The sequence below is a fragment of the Hemitrygon akajei genome, chromosome 4 (genome assembly GCF_048418815.1).
Source record: "Hemitrygon akajei chromosome 4, sHemAka1.3, whole genome shotgun sequence".
Lineage (NCBI taxonomy): Eukaryota > Metazoa > Chordata > Chondrichthyes > Myliobatiformes > Dasyatidae > Hemitrygon > Hemitrygon akajei.
Window position 1 is genome coordinate 195,902,101 of NC_133127.1, and position 22,379 is coordinate 195,924,479.

The window sequence follows — 22,379 nt, forward strand, 5'->3', positions numbered from 1 at the left end:
CTTAAATATCAGTGGCGTAACGGCAGCAAGGAAGGCGGCGTCCATTGTCACGTGCACAGGTACACAAGTACACAGTAATAGGAGACTCGATAGTGAGGGTGACAGACAGGAGACTGGAAGAAGGTTTTTCACTCAGAGAGTGGTTGGTGCGTGGAATGCACTGCCTGAGTCAGTGGTGGAGGCAGATACACTAGTGAAGTTTAAGAGACAACTAGACAGGTATATGGAGGAATTTAAGGTGGGGGGTTATAAGGGAGGCAGGTGTTTGAGGGTTGGCACAACATTGTGGGCCGAATAGCCTGTACAGTGCTGTATTGTTCTTTTGTTCTCTTTCATGGCCAAAGAATCCTTCTTCTAATATCCCCCTTGAACTTCCCTCCCCTTACCTTAAAGCCATGTCCTCTTGTACTGAGCAGTGGTGCCCTGGGGAAGAGGCGCTGGCTGTCCACTCTGTCTATTCCTCTTAATAATCTTGTACATCTCTATCATGTCTCCTCTCATCATCCTCCTCTCCAAAGAGTAAAGCCTTAATCTCTGATCATAATCCACACTCTCTAAACCGGGCAGCATCCTGGTAAATCTCCTCTGTACCCTTTCCAAAACGAGGAAGGTAAAAGGGCTGAAAGAGGAAACTAACAGGAGGGGTGAGTGGACCATGGGAGAAATGGACAGGGGGGGGGCACCAGAAGCAGGTGATGGGCAACTGAGAAAGGGGTGAGAAGGGAGGCAGAATGGAAAAACAAGAAAAAGGTGGAGGGAAAACAAATTACCTAAGTTGGAAAAATCAATGTTCATGCCGTAAGATTAGAGGCTAGCCAGGTGCAATAGGAGCTGTTGCTCCTCCAACCTGAGAGTGCCCTCATCGTGGCAGTAGAGGAGGTCATAGAACGACATGTCAGAGTGGGAATCGGAAGCCACTGGCTCCCCTCTCACCCCTTCTTTGTCTTCACCTGCCCATCAGGTTCCCTTCCTCCTTCCTTTTCTCCCATGATCCACTTTCCTCTCCTATCAAATTCCTCCTTCTTCAGTCCTTTACCTCTTCTACCTATCACCTCCCAGCTTCTTATTTCATCCCCCTCCATCACCCACCTGTTTCCGCCATCATGGGTCAGCTTGTCCTCCCTTCCCCTCCCCCCCCCCCCCCCCACATTCTTAATCTGGCTTCTTCCCCCTCCTTTCCAGTCCTGATGAAGGGTCTCAGCCAGAAACGTCAGCTGTGTATTCCCCTTCACAGATGCTACCTGACCTGCTGAGTTCCTCCAGAGATTGTGTTAACTGGGAGAGGATGCAGTTGAAGGTTATTATTGACTAAATGGAAGGACATTAAGTGGTGTGGAGAATACTGATCTTTATGGGTGCCAGGAGAGTTGTGTAAGATAGTCAAACAGGGTTTGAGTCTGTTTCTGGTACTGGCTGATGAGCAGCCAGTTTACAGACAGCACAATAGTGCAGCTAAGGCACAGCGCTGTGGACCCAGGTTCAATACCCACCACTGTTTGTGAGGAGTTTGTACGTTCTCCCCATGTCTGTGTAGGTTTCCTCCCACATTCCAAAGATGTATGGGTTAGTAGGTTAATTGCTCACTGGCTGTAATTGGGCGGCACGAACTCGCAGCGGCAGAAGGACCTGTTACCGAGATGTGCCTCTAAATAAAAGGTAATAATTACCTTCAAGCCGTACAAGACAGCAGACCACAGCTAGAACACTGTGTAAGTTTCTATCAGTACGTTTCATGAAAGGTACAACTGGCAGTGGAGGGGGTTTCCAAGAATGTAGATTGTAAAACAAGGAAAGACTGGATTGGCACAAGGCTTTTTTTTCCATTTTGAACAGAGGGCCTTGAGTGCAGACTGAAATCAGCTATCTGGATTAAATAAGATCTTGTTTCCCTTAACAGAGAACAAACACTCAGTGACCACTTTATTAGGTACACCTGCTCGTTTATGCAAATATCTGATCAGCCGATCTGGCAGCAACTCAATTCACAAAACCATGCAGACATGGTCAGAAGATTCAGTTGTTATTCAGACCAAACATCAGAATGGGGAAGAAATGTGATCCAAGTGACTTTGACTGTAGAATGATTGTTGGTGCCAGATGGGGTGGTTTGAGTATCTCAGAATCTGATCCCCTGGAATTTTCACACAATGTTCTCCACTGATTACAGGGAACGGTGCATGAATCAATAAAATCTTCCAGTGAACGGCAGTTCTGTGGGCAAAAATGCCTTACTAATGAGAGGTCAGAGAAGAATGTCCCACTGTCCCTCCACACTAAGAATCCTGTCATTAACCCTGCATTCAGCCTTCAAATTCGATCTTCCAAAGTGGATCACTTCACGCTTTTCCATATTGACCTGCATCTGCCACTTTGCAGCCCAGCTCTGCATCCTGTCAATGTCCTGCTGTAACCTACAACCACCTTCTACACTATCCACAACACCTCCGACTAACCCACTCTTTCACTTCCTCATCCAAGTTATTCACACACACACACAAAACAAAATCACAGAGCAGAGGTCCCATAACAGCTCCCTGTGGAATACCACTGGTCACCAACCTTCAGGCAAAATACACTCCGCGTATTCCCACCCTTGGAATCTGAATCCACACAGCCAGGTTTCACTGCCTCCTGACTTTCTGAATGAACCTGCCGTGGGGAACCTTGTCAAAGACCTTACTAAAGTCCACATCCACTGCTCCGCCTTCATCGATGTATTTTGTCAGTAGAGGAGAGGGCATGAATTTAAGGGAACTGGCAGAAGGTATTGGGATTAGATGGGTAGAAACCACAGTTGGAATATTTTTCCCAGGGTTGGAACATCTAATACCAGAGGGCATGCATTTAAGGTGAAAGGGAGTAATTTCAAAGGAGATGTGAGGGACAAGTTTTCTCTCCCCCGCCCCAGAGAGTGGTGGGTAACTGGAATGTGCTGCCAGGAGTGGGGGGGGGGGGGGGGGGGGTGGAGGCAGACATGATAGAGGTCTTTGAGAGGCTCTTCAACAGGCACAAGAATAGGCGGGGGGGGTGGGGAGGGATATGGACCACATGCAGGCAAACAGGATTAACCATCATTAACACAAGAGATTCTGCAGATGCTGGAAACCTGCATGCGGTCACACAAAAAAAAATTGCTGGGCAAACTCAGCAGGTCAGAGAATCGAGGCCTAAAATGTCAACTGTTTGCCTCACATCCCCACCCCCACCCCCCCCCCAACAGATGCTGCCTGACCAGCAGAGTTACTACAGTCCAGCCCAACATTGTGGGCCAATGGTCTTGTTCCCATGTTGTAATTTTCTATGTTCTAAAATAATTGTGTAATCTCTCTGGCACTTCCTTGTTCTGTTTACTTTGAGCGACCCACCTTCGCAGTTTATACATCTGTGAGCACTTCTGGTGTCTCTGTCACGTTTTTCAAAGTTCAAAGTAAATTATGTCACCATATTCAACCCTGAAATTCATATTCTTGCAGGCATACTCAATATATCCAATAATCATAACAGAATTCATCGAAGACTGCACCAACTTGGGCGTTCAACCAGTTTGCAAAAGACAACAAACTGTACAAATACAACCAAATAATAATAATAAGCATTAATTATTAAGAATATTAGATGAAGACTCCTTGAAAGTGAGTCCATAGTTTGTGGGACTATTTCAATGATGGGCAATTGAAGTTGAGAAAAGTTATTCCTACTGGTTCAAGAGTCTGATGTTTGAGGGAATAACTGTTCCTGAACCTGGTGGTGTGAGTCCTGAGGCTTGTGTAACACCTTCGCGATGGCAGCAGCCAGAAGAGAGCATGGATGGCATGGGTGGTGGGGTCCCTGATGATGGAAGCTGCTTTCCCGCAACAACGCTTCGTGTCAATGCACTTGTGTCAGAGGTTTTACCCGTGATGGACTGGGCCATTTCCACTACTCTTTGTAGGCTTTTCCATTCAAGGGCATTGGTGTTTCCATACCAGGCTGTGATGCAACCAGTCATTATACTCTCCACCACACATCTACTTTTCAAACTTTTAGATGTCATGTCTCCCACACTGATGGGGCAAGGCACACAACTTCAGAAGATCTGGGGCAGTGGCAAAGATTTGGAGCCAAATGAACATAGATCATGACAGCATAGTACAGACCCTTCAGCCCATGATGCTGTGCAATCCTTTAACTTACTCCAAAATCAATCCAACCATTCCCTCTGACATACCCTCTGTTTTTCTATCATCCATATGCCTATCCAAGGGCCTCTTCAACGTCTCTGATGCATCTGCATTCCACTCATGATACTTTCCTCTAATCAAAGTTATGCTCCCTCGTATTAGCCATTTCCGCCCTGGGAGCAAGTCTCTGGCTGTCCACTCTATGTCTTTTATCATCTTGTTTACATCTAGCAAGTACCACTCTCCTCTTCGCTCCAAAGAGAAAAGCCCGAGCTCACTCAACCTACCATCATAAAACACACTCTCTAATCCAGACAACTTTCTGCTGTCTGTATGGAGTTTCTACTTTCTCCTTGTGATCTGCACGTGTTTCCTCCGGGTGCTCTGGTTTCCTCCCACAATTCCCAAGACATACCAGTTAGTAGGTTCATTGAACACTGCAAAACCATCCCATGATTCAGGCTAAGGGTTAAACCAGGAGTTGCTGGCCTGTGCAGCTCGAAGGGTCAGAAGGGCTTATATTTCAATAAATTTTAAAAAATAAACTTCATCTGCAGCCTCCCGAAAGGTGAAGTTTCAAAATCCAAGATCTCCCTTCCTCACAGAACAAAGTTCAAAATAAATTTATGGTCAAAGACACCACATTCTACCTTGAGATCCATCTCCTTGCAGATATTCACAGTAAAACAACTCAACAGAACAGAATCAATGAAAAACTTGCACACAGAGACTGACAAACGACCAGCGTGCAAGTGACAGATGTACAAATACTAACAAAATAAGCAAGTCAATAATGCTAAGAACATAAGCTGTAAGCTCTGTTGTGGTTTTTAGTGCACTGTTCTCTGAAAGATGTTAATATAAATTGGTTTCTTTAGTACAAACAGTTGCTCAGCGATAATTAACTGGCAGAATATCACCTATTCAGAACCAACAACAGTCTTGGCAATAAGCGCCTTCTATTTCCTTCTACTGGCTGCCCCTCCCATGCTTCCTTTCACAAGAATTGTTTTCACATTCCATTAGTCACCCTGCTTCCCAATTTGTTTAGTATCATATGCCACTTGGTCCTGGGAAATTTCAGAACAATATGCATTTATTCAAAGAATTCTAGTCATCACAGACTACAGCACAGAAACAAGCCCTTATTCCATCTAGTCCATGCCAAACTATTACTCTGCCTACTTGCATCAACCTGCACCCAGAACATGGCCTTCCATACCCCTCCCACCTCTGTACCTATCCAAACCTCTCTCAAATGTTGAAGCAGAACCACTTCTGCTGGCAAATCACTCCACACTCACCACTCTGAGTGAAGAAGCTCCCCCCTATTTTTCCCTTAAATATTTCACCTTTTACCCTTAACCTCTAGTTCAAGTCTCACTCCACCTCATGGAAAAAGCCTGCTTGCGTTTACCCCATCTGTACCCTTCATAATTCTGTATACTACTATAAAATCTCCCCATATTCTCCTACACTCCAGGAAATAAAGTCCTAACCTATTTAACCTTCCCCTATAACGGAGGTCCTCAGGTCCTGTAAGTTTTCTCTGCACTCTTTCAATCTTGTTTACATCTTTCCTGTAGGTAGGTGACCAAAACTGCGCACAATACTCCAAATTAGGCCTCACTAAAATCTTATACAAATTCATTATAACATCCCATCTCTTGTACACAATACATTGATCTACGATGACCAATGTGCCAAAGCTTTCTTTACAACTATCTACTTGTGACACCACTTTCAATGAATTATGGACCTATATTCCCATATCCCTTTGTTCTACCACACTCCTCAGTGCCCTATCCTTCACTGTTTTTAATTCTACCCTGGTTGGTCCTCCCAAAGTGCAAATCCTCACACACTTGGCTGCATTAAATTTCATCTGCCATTTTTCAGCCCATTATCCCAGCTGGTCCAGATCCCTTTGCAAGCCATGATAGCCTTCCTCACTGTGCACTAGACTCCCAATCTTGGTGTCAGCATTACCTTAACAGGCGAGTACAACCATATCACATTCCTTCCAAATGTAAATGTGCCTAGCATTTGTCCCTTGAGTGAATTTTTACAGCACAGACTGGACACATTGGTTGTAAAGTTCAATCCACTCTCCTCATTTTTAACATGGTGTGCCACGGTAGTGTGGCGGTTAGCGCATCACTATTACAGTTCGGGGCATTCTGAAGTTCAAAGTTCAATTCCAGCACTGTCCCCGTAGAATGACTGTGTTTTTTCCGGGTGCTCCGGTTTCCTCCCACAGTCCAAAGACGTACCAGGTAGGTTAATTGGTCATTGGAAATTGTCCCGTGAGTAGGTTAGGGTTAATACAGGCAGTCCTCCAAGGGGACCACAACCTTGCTGTGGTTCGGAGGCTCGAGTGCCTCAATGACCCAGAGAGTTATGTTGGCTGGAGTTGGGGCTTTATGCTTCGGCTCTTGGTAGGGTCACTCACGCCACACAGGTCAAAGGATAAAGGACAGACTAAGAGTCGTGCACCGTTCCTCCAGGTTCAGGGATTCAGCTCAAGGGTTAACAACCCCCGTCTAGTCAAAAAATATTGTGATGGAAAAAGCAATGTAGAGTCCTTCTATGTGGTCAAGGACGGACAGAGATGGAGGCCCTTCATTGCTGCCCAAAAGGCCGGTGCACTGATGGTCCAAAGCGGGGACTGCAGCAAACTGTCCACCAGGATCCACGAACATCAACTGGCTATAAAGCGTCCTGACCAACTCTCCCTGGTCTCTACCCACGAGAGGGGCACAAATCCGACTGGGCATCGCTGAAAATCATGGCACTAGCAAAGACGCCGCATGCACGATTTGTAAACCAGTGCAGGCAACGTTCCAGAGCACAACTCACAGAGTTGGCCATACCGCCAGTGACGGGATCTCCTCCCCATGTCACAATCGAGTAGTGACAATCAATCGGCTGATTGATATGAAGGCCAAGCGTTCAGAGGACACCCCACAAGGGAACAGTGGACTATGACGACGAAACATTTGCAAACGGTTTGCCTCGACCGGAGAACAACTCCACCCAACTACACACAAGAAATTCTGCAGACGCTGGAAATCCAGAGCAAAACACAGAAATTGCCAGAGGAACTCAGCAGGTCAGGCAGCATCTATGGAGAGGGGTGAACAGTCAATGCTTCAGGCTGAGACCATTCTTCAGGAATGGAAAGGAAGGGAGAAGACAGAATAAGAGAGGGGGAAAAGGAGGAGGAGAGTTGTGTATTTAATATTTCAGCCATATTGTAATCTCATAAACATTCTGTTTGAGTAAGCATTCTTTGTTGTTTTACTAACTCATCAAGGACTACACGTACGACTACGTGAACGGCAGACATCATCCCGCTACCGTGTGATACACGTGCACCTCACTTAAAATAAACTCAAAGGTAGACTCACATCTCGGACCCCCGTGTCTTCCTCTGAATTAGTTTAATGTTTTGAATTTACTAAACACAACAAGTACAAACTGGCAGGTGGTAGGTGAGACTGGGTGAGGGGACTGGTAGGAGGGAGCTGGCAGCTGATGGGTGAAAGAGGCACAGGCTGACAAAGAAGCGATCTGACAGGACAGGAGAAAGGGAAGGGAAAGGGGCACCGGGGGAGATGATAGGCAGCTGGCATTCATATAAACAGAGATTCTGGAAATCCAGAGTAAACTTTAGGAGGAACTCAGCAGGTCAGGCAGCATCTATGGAGAGGAATAAACAGAGGATGTGGAGAGGGGGCTTCCTTTGGTGGGTAGTCTAGGACCAGAGGACACTGCCTTAGAACAGAGCCATATTCATTCAGAACAGAAATGAGGAGGAATTTCTTTAGCCAGAGGGTGGTGAATCTGTGGAATTCATTGCTCCAAGCTGCTGTGGAGGCCAAGTCACCGGGTATATTTAAAGCGGGTGTTAATCAGTTCTAGATTAGTCAGGGCGTCAAAGGATACGCGGGGAAGGCAGGATATTGGGGTTGGGAGGGATAATAAATCAGCCATGGTAGGACGGACTCAATGGGCCGAATTACCTAATTCTGCTCCTATATCTTATGGCCTTTAGTCACCCCGGGTCCGTCCGCCTGCGACGGCAAACTTGAGTTTGAAACAAAGGGCCAGTTTGTAAAGTGCGCGGTGGCGCCTGGCATTCCTGCCGTGGGACCATTTTATTGCAAAATTCCTGGCGCTGAACCCTGCCCCCTGCCCCCAGCACAGCTCGGGTGCAGGTTACGGAGAGGATTTAGAGGCGCTCAGGTGCATTGCGCTCCTCCACGCCTCTAACTCACCTGCCGGGCACGGACTACCCCAAGCCAGGGGCGCTCACCTGCGGCGCCGAAGACCCTCGCGTCTCCACCGAAACAAAAACGCCCAGATACGTCGGCAGCGAGATCCACATAAACACAAATACCTGGGACACAATGGGATGGGTGGGGAAAGACTCGGGAAGGGGAGGAGACTTCGACAGCACCTACTGGGATGTCTTAAAAGGGGCACGCACATAGCAGCGCGCTGAAAGTGGGGCCCACTAGAACCAAACGTTAGCTGAGCGCATTTAGAGTCATAGCACTCCCCAGTCTGTTAGAGCTGACTTCACATGCTTGAACTAAAGGGGATGACTTCACTTGCCCCATCATTGAAATGTTCCCACAGCCTGCAGACACACTTTCCAGAACCCTTCTTCATTTCATGTTTTGGATACAGGCCCTTCGGACCATCTAGTTCATGCCGAACCATTTAAACTGCCTACTCCCATCGACCGGCACAGGGTCCATAGCCCTCCATTCCCCTACCATCCATGTACCTATCCAAACTTCTCTTAGACGTTGGAATCGAACTCCGATGCACCACTTGCGCTGGCAGCTCGTTCCACACTCTCACCACCCTCTGAGTGAAGTAGTTTCCCCTCATGGTCCTGTTGAACTTCTCACCTTTCACCCTTAACCCATCACCTCTAGTTGTAATCCCACCCGACTGCAGTGGAAAAAGCCTGCTTGCATTTATCCTATCCACATCACTCATAATCTTGTATACCTCTCTCAAATCTCTTCTCATTCTTCTACGTTCCAAAGAATAAAGTCCTAACCTACTCAATCTTTCCTTATAACTCAGTTCTTCCAGACTGAGCAAGTTCCTTGTGAATTTTCTCTGCACTCTTTTAACCTTATTTACATCTTTCCTGTAGGTAGGTGACCAAAACTGCACACAATACTCCAAATTAGGCCTCAGCAATGTCTTATACAACTTCAACATAACAATATAATCAAATAATTATTTACAATTAAACCTTTCTGAGGTGTTTTACAGACAGACATACTTTATTGATCCCGAGGGAAATTGGGTTTCATTACAGTCGCACCAACCAATAATAATGTAGAAATATAGCAATATAAAACCATAAATAATTAAATAATAATAATAAGTAAATTAATCCAAGTGAAAATAAGTCCAGGACCAACCTATTGGCTCAGGGTGTCTGACACTCCAAGGGAGGAGTTGTAAAGTTTGATGGCCACAGGCAGGAATGACTTCCTATGATGCTCAGTGTTACATCTTGGTGGAATGAGTCTCTGGCTGAATGTACTCCTGTGCCTAACCAGTACATTATGGAGTGGATGGGAGACATTGTCCAAGATGGCATGCAACTTGGACAGCATCCTCTTTTCAGACACCAACATCAGAGAGTCCAGTTCCACCCCCACAACATCACTGGCCTTACGAATGAGTTTGTTGATTCTGTTGGTGTTTGCTACCCTCAGCCTGCTGCCCCAGCACACAACAGCAAACATGATAGCACTGGCCACCACAACCTCGTAGAACATCCTCAGCACCATCCGGCAGATGTTAAAGGACCTCAGTCTCCTCAGGAAGTAGAGACGGCTCTGACCCTTCTTGTAGACAGCTTCAGTGTTCTTTGACCAGTCCAGTTTATTGTCAATTCGTATCCCCAGGTATTTGTAATCCTCCACTATGTCCACACTGACCCCTTGGATGGAAACAGGGGTCACCAGTGCCTTAGCCCTCCTCAGGTTCACCACCAGCTCCTTAGTCTTTTTCACATTAAGCTGCAGATGATTCTGCTCGCACCATGTGACAAAGTTCCCCACCATAGCCCTGTACTCTGCCTCATCTCCCTTGCTGATGCATCCAACTATGGCAGAGTCATCAGAAAACTTCTGAAGATGTTGTTATCAAGAGGGCATAACTTTAAGATGATTGGAGGAAAGTATGTGGGAGGGGGAAGAGTGTCAGAGATTCTGCAGATGCTGGAAATCCAGAGCGACACACATAAAATGCTGGGGGAACTCTGTAGGTCAGGCAGCCTCGATGGAGTGGAACAGTCAACATATCTGGGTGAGGTATCTCCATAGATGCTGCCTGACCCACTGAACTTCTCCAGCCATTTGTGGATGTCAGAGGTAGTTTGTTTTTTTTACGCGGAGTGGTGGGTGTGTGTAACGCAGTGCCAGGGCGGTGGCAGAGGCAAATACATGAGGGACATTTAAACACATATGAATGGTCCCGGGGGTTAAAGGACTGTGTACGTGGGAGAGTGGGGCTTGTTTAACAGAAAACTAAGGGCTACGTAGGAGGGAAGGGTTAGATTGAGACGCACAAAATGCTGGAGGAACTCAGCAGGTCAGGCAGCATCTGTGGAAAAGAATAAACAGTCGATGTTTCGGGCCGAGACCCTTCGTCAGGACTGGAAAGGCAGGGGGAAGATGCTAAAATAAAGAAGGTGGGGGTGGGGGACAAACCAGAAGGTGGTTGGGGGAGGGGGATGAAGTAAGACTAGGAGGTGACAGGTGGAGAAAGTAAAGGGTTGGAGTAGAAGGAATCTGACAGGAGAGGAGAGTGGCCCATGGGAGAAAGGGGAGGAGGAGGGGAGGTGATAGGCAGGTGAGGAGCAGAGGTAAGAGGCCAGACTGGGGAAATGAAAAAGGGGAAAGGGGAGGGAGGAACATTACCAGAAATCTACCGACCTGGACTGGGAGACCGCTTTCTCGAGAAAAGGGGATTGCCTGGTCCAACCACTTTAATTCCTATCCACAAGTTGGTCCATGGCCTCCGCTTCTCCATGATGAAGCCACTCTCAGGCTGGAGGACCAACATCTCATATTGTCTGGTGTTATGAATGGACCACAGCTCTGAGGGGCCGAAGGGTGAGGGACCAGCCCCCTCCTTCTGGAGAATCGCAAGATCGCTATTAATTCGGGTCTTGGACCCAGGAAATGAGAGACAATGCAACGGATTTGACCATTGTTCTTAGAGACACCTGTGTGAATTGCAACTCTATAGTACTTGCCAACAATCAGGGACATGAACACCCTCGGGCAATGTGGGGTGGGGATTGTATCACCCTACCTTGATTGACATCTACAAATCTGCCAGTCATGATAAAACGGAGACTGCAGGAGGCAGTACCCCAGCGACGCACCAGAAGGAGAGACCATCGCTCATCGCTCCCGTGAGGACGGGAAGCTGTTCGGGAGCCATGTGTGATTCGGTTCCCCTAGCTTGGGGAACGAGTGGCTGATAACCCCGAAAAAGACTTCGAAATGACAACGGGGAACCCACGTTCCCGATTCAACGAGTTGAGTCCAAAAGGCTGGCAAGTTTATTTTCTCTCTCCAACACGTGAGACCCCAGCGGTCCCTGAAAGGCTAAAAGCCTGTATGAACTTCCGAGACTTTGATATTTCCATCGGACAATAGTTTTACCCCTAGACAAACGATAGAGCTACTTCTTATTGTTGATTATTACTATACCCGCGCTTTAGATTGAGTATTGACGACGTATATTATCTGAATGTTTGTATTAACCTTACTTTTGTGCCCCTTTATAAATAAAAACGTTTAAAAATAGTACCATCAGATTTCAGCGGACATCTCTATCTGTGCTGGTAAGTGACCCAGTTACGGGGTTCGTAACAACTTGGGGAGCCTCCAACCTGATGGCATGAACATCAACTTCTCCAACTTCTGATAATTTCCCCCCCTCCCCCACCTTCCATCTTCTTCTATTCCCCACTCAGGCCTCTCGCCTCTTCTCCTCACCTGCCCATCACCTCCTCTGCTGTCCCTCCTCCTTCCCTTTCTCCCATGCTCCACTCTCCTATCAGATTCCTTCCTCTCCAGCCCTTTGCCTTTTCCACCTGTCACCTCCCAGCTTCTTACCTCACCATCTCCCACCCACCTGACCACCTTCTGTTTGTACTCCTCCCCCCTGCCCCCCACCTTTCTAATCTGGCATCTTCCCCCTTCTTTCCCAGTCCTGATGAAGGGTCTCGGCCCGAATGGTCAACTGTTTATTCCTCTCCATAGATGCTGCCTGACCTGCTGAGTCCCTCCAGCATTTTGTGAATAAATAATCTAACCCTTCCTTCTCGCACAGCACTCAAATTTTCTTTCAGGTTTATTTGAAACATGCTGTGAAATACGTCATTTCCTTTTTTAACTACCACACCCAAGGATGTGCTGGGGGCAGCCCGCAAGTGTTACCACACGTTCCAATGCCAACACAACACACCCACAATGCTCAGCAAAACAACAACAAACAGCAACGGCAAAACAAGCCCTTGTCCTCCCTCTCTCCCACATGCACAGCACTTTCACCCTCAGGACCATTCATCCAAGTCTAAAAGACTCTTAAACATCCCTAATGAATCTGCCTCGCCCACCACCCCGGCCATGCGTTCCACGCATTCACCTCTCCCAGACATCCTACTTCTGACACCCACAAAACGCTGAGAAATTCAGAAGCTCAGCCAGAATCAAGCAGGCGATATCTCGGCCAGAATCATCGACTGTTTTTCTCCATAGATGCTGCCTGACCTGCTGAGTTCCTCCGGCATTTTGCGTGTGTTGCTCTGGATTTCCAGCATCTGCAGAATCTCGCGTTAAAGGGCAGACTGATCGTATGAAGGGTCTGCACTGTTCTATGTTCTAACATTGATGGGATCCATGTTGCCAAAATCACGGTCAAAGAATTAAATATCAAGTTGAATGTGAAGGAAGGGACAGAGGAGGAGCACTTTAGCACAATGACCGCAGAATAATAAATAATGCTTGTTTATTATTGACATATCGACCAGTACAGCACAGGAACAGGTCTTTCAGCCCACAAAGTTGTGCTGATCCATTTAAATTAGTAATCAAACTAGTCCCTCTCCCTACACAATGTGCACATCCTTCCATTTTCCTCACTTTCATGTGCCCAAGAGCCTCTTGAACACCTCTATAGAACATTACAGGCCCTTCAGCCCACGATGTTGTACCAACCTCTTAACCTACTCTGAGATTAATCTAACCCTCCCCTTCCACATTGCCCTCCACTTTCTTATAGATTGCCTCCACCACACCCCAGGCACCCACCTCTCTTCAAGTCCCACACATCTCCTTTGAACTTTCACCTTAAATCCACGCTCTCTGGTATCAGACATCTTGCCCCTGGTACAAAGATACTGGCTGTCTACTGGCGGGGTGGCACAGTAGTGTAGCGATTAGCGTAACACTATTAAAGCACCCAGCGACCCAGTTCAATTCCAGTCACTGTCTGTAAGGAGTTTGTATGTTCTCCCCGTGACCGCGTGGGTTTCCTCCGGGTACTCGGTTTGCTCCCACAGTCCAAAGAAGTGCAGCTTATTAGGTTGACTGGTCGTGGATTTGGAATTGATTGGGTGGGCTCACTGGGCCAAGAGGGCCTGAAACCATGCTGTATCTGCATAAAAATGGAGAGGCTCCCTCACCTCTGTCCCTCGGCGCAGGTGCCCCTCAGGACTGCGTCCTTCTTTACTCCCTGTACACTGAGTTGCCACCCACAGCTCCAAACTGCTAATTAAATTTTCTAACAACACGACACTGATTGGCCTAATCTCAAATAATAATGAGACAACCTGCAGAGAGGAAGTTATCACCCTGACACAGTGGTGTCAAGAAAACAACCTCTCCCTCAATGTCACAAAAACAAAGGAGCTGGCTGTGGACTACAGGAGTAATGGAGACAGGCTAACCCCTATTGACGTCAATAGATCTGGGGTTGAGAGGGTGAACAGCTTTAAGTTCCTCAGCATCCACATCACCAAGGACCTCACGTGGTCTGTACACACCAGCTGTGTGGTGAAAAAGGCACAACAGCGCCTCTTTCACCTCAGACCGTTGTAGAAGTTTGGTATGGGCCCCCAAATCCTAAGAACTTTACAGGGGCACAATTGAGAGCATCCTGACTGGCTGCATCACTGCCTGGTGTGGGAACTGTACCTCCCTCAATCACAGGACTCTGCAGAGAGTGGTGCGGACAGCCCAGCACATCTGTAGTTGTGAACTTCCCACTATTCAGGACATTTACAAAGTCAGGTGTGTAAAAAGGGCCTGAAGGATCATTGGGGACCGAGTCACCCCAATCACAAACTGTTCCAGCTGCTACCATCCGGGAAACGGTACCGCAGCATAAAAGCCAGGACCAACAGGCTCCGGGACAGCTTCTTCCACCAGGCCGTCAGACTGATTAATTCATGCTGATACAATTGTATTTCTATGTTATATAGACTGTCCTGTTGTACATACTATTTATTATAAATTACTATAAATTGTACATTGCACATTTAGATGGAGGTATAACAAAGATTTTTACTCCTCATGTAGGTGAAGGATGTAAGGAATAAAGTCAATTCAATTCCGTTATCTTTGCCTCTCCTAATCTTATAAACCTCAATCAGATCTCCCCTCAGCCTTCAACATTCCAGAGCAAATAACCCAATTTTGTCCAACCCTTAACTGATGATTAAGTGATAATTAAACATAAATTGGAACATTTTTCCCCGTGACCATCTGGGTTTCCTCTGGGTGCTCTAGTTCCTCCCACGTTCCAGAGTTAAGCTGTGGGCGTGCTACATTGGCCCTCGAGCCACGACGACTCTTGCGGGCTGCCCCCCGCACATCCTCAGACTGTGTTGGTCACTGACGCAAACAACGCGTTTCACTGTGCGACAAATAAAGCTAATTTAGTCTCATCTTCGGTGACAGTCACTGGACCTGATCTCTGCCGCTCCCCCCTCTGGGCACAGGCCGTGACTCCTGGTAAAAGCCAAACTGGACAGCGGTCAGCAGGTGACTGGTGAGGAAGAGCTGCTCAACGGCACTGTGAAGGACACCTTCCACCTCCCCACCACGGACTCTCTCTACACTTCCCGCTGCCTGGGGAAACCAGCCAACAAAATCAACAAACCCCCCCCCACCCCGGGCATTCTCGCCTCTCTCCGCCTCCATTGGGGAGGAGATAGAAAACCCGAAAGCATGCCTCACTAAGCGTGAGAATAGCTTCTACTCCGCTGTTATAAGACCATGCTCCTGTTGCTATCTGCGTAACATTTTTTTGCACGGTGGGTGGGGGAGGGGGGGGTGATGTTCTTGATGCCATTTGTGCTATTTGGGTTTTTTTTGCATGTGAGATTGGGGGGTGGGGTGTCGATGATTTCCTTAGAAAAGCTTCCACGGTTTTCTTTGTTTCGTGGCTGTCTGAGGGAAGACAAATCTCAGGGTTGTATACTGCATACATACTTTTATAATAAATGTACCTTGAATCTTGAACTGAATGGCTCCTTGTACAAGATAAAACGGATTCTCGAGCTCGTGGTTCTTGCATTTTATTGCCTGCCTGCTCTGCACTCTGTAACGTCTGCATTCCGTTATTGCATTAACGTGATGAAATTATCACGACGAGTTCCTCAAGTACAGTTTCTATCCCAGTTATTACACTACTGAATGCTTCTCTAGTGCAATAAAATGGTCTCCTGACCTCACAATCACATTCAAATTTATTTTATTTATTTACAGATACTGTCCTCCACCTTCAAAGAACGGGGTTTCCCCGCCTCCACCATTGATACTGTCCTCACCCGCATCTCCTCCATTTCCCAACGTAGATTTGTCGAGCATCTTCGCTCCACTTGCAGGAAACGGGGTGGCCAACCATTTTAATTCCGGACTCCATTCCCATTCTGAAATGTCAGTCCCCTACAGTCACGGTGAGACCACACTCAGGTTGGAGGAGAAACGCCTCATATTCTATCTGGGCAGCCTCCAACCTAATGGCACGGATATTGATTTCTCTACCCTCTGGTAATGCCTTAATGTCCCCCTTCCCTCTTCTTCAATTATTGGCTAAATCAGCCAAGGAGCAAGAGTAGAGATTAAACAAATAAAAAGATGCTTTCTAAAATGGCTATTTACCCTCCGGAGAGGGTAAACATACTCCTGTTTACATCAAGGTACTGAGGTCAATCAGACGGAGAGATTCAAGTTCCAATGGGTAAATGTCATCGAAATCCTGTCTTGCTCCAAGCACTAAATGCCACACCAGCACCCCGACTTACTCAGGAAGCTGAACAACTTGGCAAGTTCCCTCTGACCTCACCGTGTTTTATTGACGCACCACAGACGCCTCATGACTTGGTACGGTAACTGCTCTGCCCGTGACGGCAAGACACCGCAGAGGGCTGTGGACACAGCTCAAAGCCTCACAGAAACCAGCCTCCCCTCCATGAACTCACTCGATTTATACCTCTCTGCCTCAGCAAAGCAGACAACAGCGAGGTTTGAAAGCTCGTACCACCAGGCTCAAGGACAGGTTTATTCCATTGGTTCCACTCTCACCCCTTCTCTTCAAGTCAAGTCAAGTCACTTTCTATTGTCATTTCAACCATAACTGCTGGTACAGTACATAGTAAAAATGAGACATTTTTTCAGGACCGTGGTGTTACATGAAACAGTACAAAAAGTAGACTGAGCTACGTAAAAAACACAGAAAAAAACTACACTAGACTACAGACCTACCAACCTCAACTCAGCTGCCTGTCACCTCCTCTTGGTGCCCACCCCTTTCCTCCTTCCCCTTCCCCATTAGTCCACTCTCTTCCCCTATCAGATTCCTTCACCCTTTCTCCTCAGCTGCCCGTCACTTCCTCTTGCTGCCCCACCCCTTTCCTCCTTCCCCTTCTCCCATTGGTCCACTCTCCTCCCCTATCAGATTCCTTCACCCTTTCTCCTCAGCTGCCCGTCACCTCCACTTGGAGCCCCACCCTTTTCCTCCTTCCCCTTCTCCCATTGGTCCACTCTCCTCCCCTATCAGATTCCTTCACCCTTTCTCCTCAGCTGCCCGTCACCTCCACTTGGAGCCCCACCCCTCTCCTCCTTCCCCTTCTCCCATTGGTCCACTCTCCTCCCCTATCAGATTCCTTCACCCTTTCTCCTCAGCTGTCCATCACCTCCACTTGGAGCCCCACCCCTCTCCTCCTTCCCCTTCTCCCATTGGTCCACTCTCCTCCCCTATCAGATTCCTTCACCCTTTCTCCTCAGCTGCCCGTCACCTCCACTTGGAGCCCCACCCCTCTCCTCCTTCCCCTTCTCCCATTGGTCCACTCTCCTCCCCTATCAGATTCCTTCTTAACCAAGTGTAAAGGTGATGTACATGCGCAGTGGCCTCTCGGTTGCCAACCAAAATGCTTGTTTCTTTGTTAAAAGTATTTTTATACATAGTAAGACCATTCTTGACTCCAATAACTACCTCTACAGCAGGTGAACAGCTCAGGATTCGGAGTAGCCAACCAGGGTGTTGTAAGAGCCAGCTGGTGGTTCAGAGAGGGTGAGTCAGCTCATCAGGTCAAGACAGTCAAGTCAACTTGTCCGGCCAAGGAAGGCAAGACAGGTATTTGGGCTGTCAGGCCAAGACAGGCGAATTGGGATGTTGGGCCGCAGGGCCACAGAAGGAGCCAGATTGGGCTCAGATGAGCTGACCTGGGTGGAGTCCAAGCTGCTGCCTGCTACTTGGACGCACTCAATTTGGCGCGAAGGCGGCGTGTAGTGAAACCGCGAGTGACCACCTTGGACGCTTCTTTTGCGATCGCAAGACCCTGTTGGGCGTTGATTGCCGCAGGCCTGCTACCCTTGTTTGGTGGTGGGACAGGGAGCGAGACAGCAGAGTCACCTCGGTCGTAGTGAGGACAAACCCTCGAGCCATGTTGTCGCGTGGCCTCTGGGCTCAGGTGGTGGTGACAGCTCCTGCCGGTGCTGCCCTCCAGTGGTGGATTGGTGGGATTACAGGGTGGGCTGCCAGGAACCAATTTGCAGGACGTCGCTCAGGGTCTTGGACTAAAGGTATGTTCTCTTACATGACTACGTTCTTTTTTTCCATTCCTTTCTCACTATTTTGAATGGATGTATATGTTTTTGCACCTTTGCCCCCAGAGGAACACTGTCTCATTCAGCTGTGTCCATGTACGCATTGAATAGCGAGTACACATGATTTGATCTGATTTCCCTCTTCCATTCATCACCTCCCAGCTTCTTACTTCACCCCCCCACACGCACACCACCCCCCTCACCTGCTCCCACCCCCCCCACACGCCCACCATCCCCCTCACCTGCTCTCACCCCCCCACACGCCCACCACCCCCCTCACCTGCTCCCACCCCCCCACACGCCCACCATCCCCATCACCTGCTCCCACCCATCACCTCCCAGCTTCTTACTTCACCCCCCCACACGCCCACCATCCCCCTCACCTGCTCCCACCCCCCCACACACCGACCATCCCCCTCACCTGCTCCCACCCCCCCACACGCCGACCATCCCCCTCACCTGCTCCCACCCCCCCACACGCCCACCATCCCCCTCACCTGCTCCCATCCCCCCACACGCCGACCATCCCCCTCACCTGCTCCCACCCATCACCTCCCAGCCTGCACTCTCTCCATTGATCAGGGTCGACCATGGATGTTGTATCTGAGATGTCTACACAAGCCACGGCAGTACAATATGGAGAGCAAGCTGTTGGCATGCAGCAGGTACCCCCCTCCACACCTCTGATAAATCCACAGGAACGGCAGGGACCAAAACAGTCCGGCACCAGCGGCGTCGCAGGAGTTGCCAGTCAGGATTGAACTCAACATCAGACTGCCTCAGAGACTCCAGCTCCGGATTGGTCCTGGGGGTTCACTCCTGAAGCCTTCCCCAGGAGTGGGTGTAGTCAGACAGACGGACATACTTTATTGATCCCGAGGGAAACTGGGTTTCGCTACAGTCAGTGAAGAAATATAGCAATATAAAACCATAAATAATTAAATAATAATAAGTTAATTATGCCAAGTGGAAATAAGTCCAGGACCAGCCTATTGGCTCAGGGTGTCTGACACTCCGAGGGAGGAGTTGTAAAGTTTGATGGCCACAGGCAGGAATGACTTCCTATGACGCTCAGTGTTACATCTCGGTGGAATGAGTCTCTGGCTGAAAGTACTCCTGTGCCTAACCAGTACATTATGGAGTGGATGGGAGTCATTGTCCAAGATGGCATGAAACTTGGACAGCATCCTCTTTTCAGACACCACCGTCAGAGAGTCCAGTTCCACCCCCGCAACATCACTGGCCTTACGAATGAGTTTGTTGATTCTGTTGGTGTCTGCTACCCTCAGCCTGCTGCCCCAGCACACAACAACAAACATGATAGCACTGGCCACCACAGCCTCGTAGAACATCCTCAGCATTGTCCGGCAGATGTTAAAGGACCTCAGTCTCCTCAGGAAATAGAGATGGCTCTGACCCTCGCAGGGCAGCAGGGGTTTGAGATCAGAGTTTTCCTTCTCCTAGGTGAGCTGCCAACCCCGGCTGAGCCCCATCTGCCCAAAGCAACTGGTCCTGTCAGTAGAAACAGTTTCGCTGCGTTTAGTAGCTAAGCCACCCCCCCCCCCCACCCCCCAATGAAGGCCAGGAGCTGGGCTTGGTTGTCAGAGTCTATTTGAGACTCGTGTCATTGAGAACATTTAATAGGCAGTGGGAGCTCATACCCCTCCCCCCAGGCATGACAATCTTAAGGTACATGACCATATACAGGATTGATATATAGGTAGAAACAGCTTCTACCCCTCCACCATCAGGTTTTCGAATAGTCCATGAACACTACCTCACTATTCCTGTCTGCATTAAATTCCATTTGCCATTTTTCAGCCAATTTCACCAGCTGGTCCAGATCCCACTGTAAGTCTTGACAGTCTTCCTCACTGTCCACTATACTCCCAATCTTGGTGTCATCCACAAATTTGCTGGTCCAGTTAACTACATTATCATCCAGATCGGTGATGTAGATGACAACAATGGACCCAGCACTGATCCCTGTGGCACACCGCTAGTCACAGGCCTCCACTCAGAGGCAACTGCCTACAATCACTCTCTGGTTTCTTCTGCGAAGCCAATGTCTAGTTCAGTTTACTACCTCATCTTGAATCTTCCTGATTGACCTCCCATGTGGGACCTTGTCAAAGGCCTTGCTAAAGTTCATGCAGACAACATCCACTGCCTTGCCTTCATCAACTTTCTTGGTAACTTCCTCAAAAAACACTACAAGAACATAGAACATAGAATAGTACAGCACATTACAGGCCCTTTGGCCCAAAATGTTGTGCCGACCCTCAAACCCTGCCTCCCATATAACCCCCTACCTTAAATTCCTCCATATACCTGTCTAGTAGTCTCTTAAATTTCACTAGTGTATCTGCCTCCACCACTGACTCAGGCAGTGCATTCCACACACCAACCACTCTCTGAGTGAAAAACCTTACTCTAATATCTCCCTTGAACTTCCCTCCCCTTACCTTAAAGCCATGTCCTCTTGTACTGAGCAGTGGTGCCCTGGGAAAGAGGCGCTGGTTATCCTCTCTATCTATTCCTCTTAATATCTTGTATACCTCTATCATGTCTCCTCTCATCCTCCTCCTCTCCAGAGAGTAAAGCCCGAGCTCCCTTAATCTCTGATCATAATCCACATTCTCTAAACCAGGCAGCATCCTGGTAAATCTCCTCTGTACCCTTTCCAATGCTTCCACATCCTTCCTATAGTGACGCGACCAGAACTGGACACAGTACTCCAAGTGTGGCCTAACTGGAGTTTTATAGAGCGTCCCCTAAACTCTATCCCTCAACTTATGAAAGCTAACACCCCATAAGCTTTCTTAACTACCCTATCTACCTGTGAGGCAACTTTCAGCGATCTGTGGACATGTACCCCCAGATCCCTCTGCTCCTCCACACTACCAAGTATCCTGCCATTTACTTTGTACTCTGCCTTGGAGTTTGTCCTTCCAAAGTGTACCACCTCACACTTCTCCAGGTTGAACTCCATCTGCCACTTCTCAGCCCACTTCTGCATCCTATCAATATCTCTCTGCAATCTTCGACAATCCTCTACACTATCTACAACACCACCAACCTTTGTGTCATCTGCAAACTTGCCAACCCACCCTTCTACCTCCACATCCAGGTCGTTCTTTCTTTTAAAAGCTTTTTTTATTATTATTATTATTATTATTATTCAAAAATACACAGGTACATCGAAGTAGCAACACTTACAATGCCTCAAAAAAATTATCTTAAAGATTGAAAATTTTTGTGAATAAAAAACCCCTACTAAGCAAGAAAGGTGAGAAAAAGAACCCATTGAGGGTACAACCCCAGAGCCATGCGTCATACAGAAAGCTTCTAAAAATAAACATCAAACCGCCAACAAGGAGAAAAAATATATCAAAACAAAATTTACACTTAGATTGTGGAGGAAATCTATTGGTTAACTGAAATGACAATAACGAGCAAATGAGCCCCGTCTCTTCTCAAAATCAAATAAAGGTTCAAAGGTTCGACACATCCAGGTCGTTAATAAAAATCACTAAAAGCAGAGGTCCCAGAACCGATCCTTGTGGGACACCACTAGTCACAACCCTCCAATCTGAATGTACTCCCTCCACCACAACCCTCTGCCTTCTGCAGGCAAGCCAATTCTGATTCCACCTGGCCAAACTTCCCTGGATCCCATGCCTTCTGACTTTCTGAATAAGCCTACATTGTGGAACCTTGTCAAATGCCTTACTAAAATCCATGTAGATCACATCCATTGCACTACCCTCATCTATATGCCTGGTCACCTCCTCAAAGAACCCTATCAGGCTTGTTAGACACGATCTGCCCTTCACAAAGCCATGCTGACTGTCCCCGATCAGACCATGATTCTCTAAATGCCCATAGATCCTATCTCTAAGAATCTTTTCCAACAGCTTTCCCACCACAGACGTAAGGCTCACTGGTCTATAATTATCCAAAATATCCCTACTACCTTTTTTGAACAAGGGGACAACATTTGTCTCCCTCCAATCCTCCGGTACCATTCCCATGGACAACAAGGACATAA

At 47.8% G+C, this 22,379-nt stretch overlaps 1 protein-coding gene across 4 annotated transcripts in view; it reads right to left on the minus strand.

Moving 5' to 3' along the window:
• The window catches only part of LOC140727089 (arf-GAP with Rho-GAP domain, ANK repeat and PH domain-containing protein 1-like), a 287,466-nt gene that overhangs the window by 167,202 nt on the left and 97,885 nt on the right, over positions 1-22,379 (minus strand). The window contains exon 1 of one of the 4 annotated variants that reach the window (XM_073044339.1): positions 8,441-8,581. The exons of the other annotated variants lie outside the window; for them this stretch is intronic. The gene's annotated coding sequence lies outside the window, so the exon portion shown is untranslated. Of the gene's footprint in view, positions 1-8,440; positions 8,582-22,379 lie in introns of those variants that run through there. 4 annotated transcript variants of the gene reach the window in all.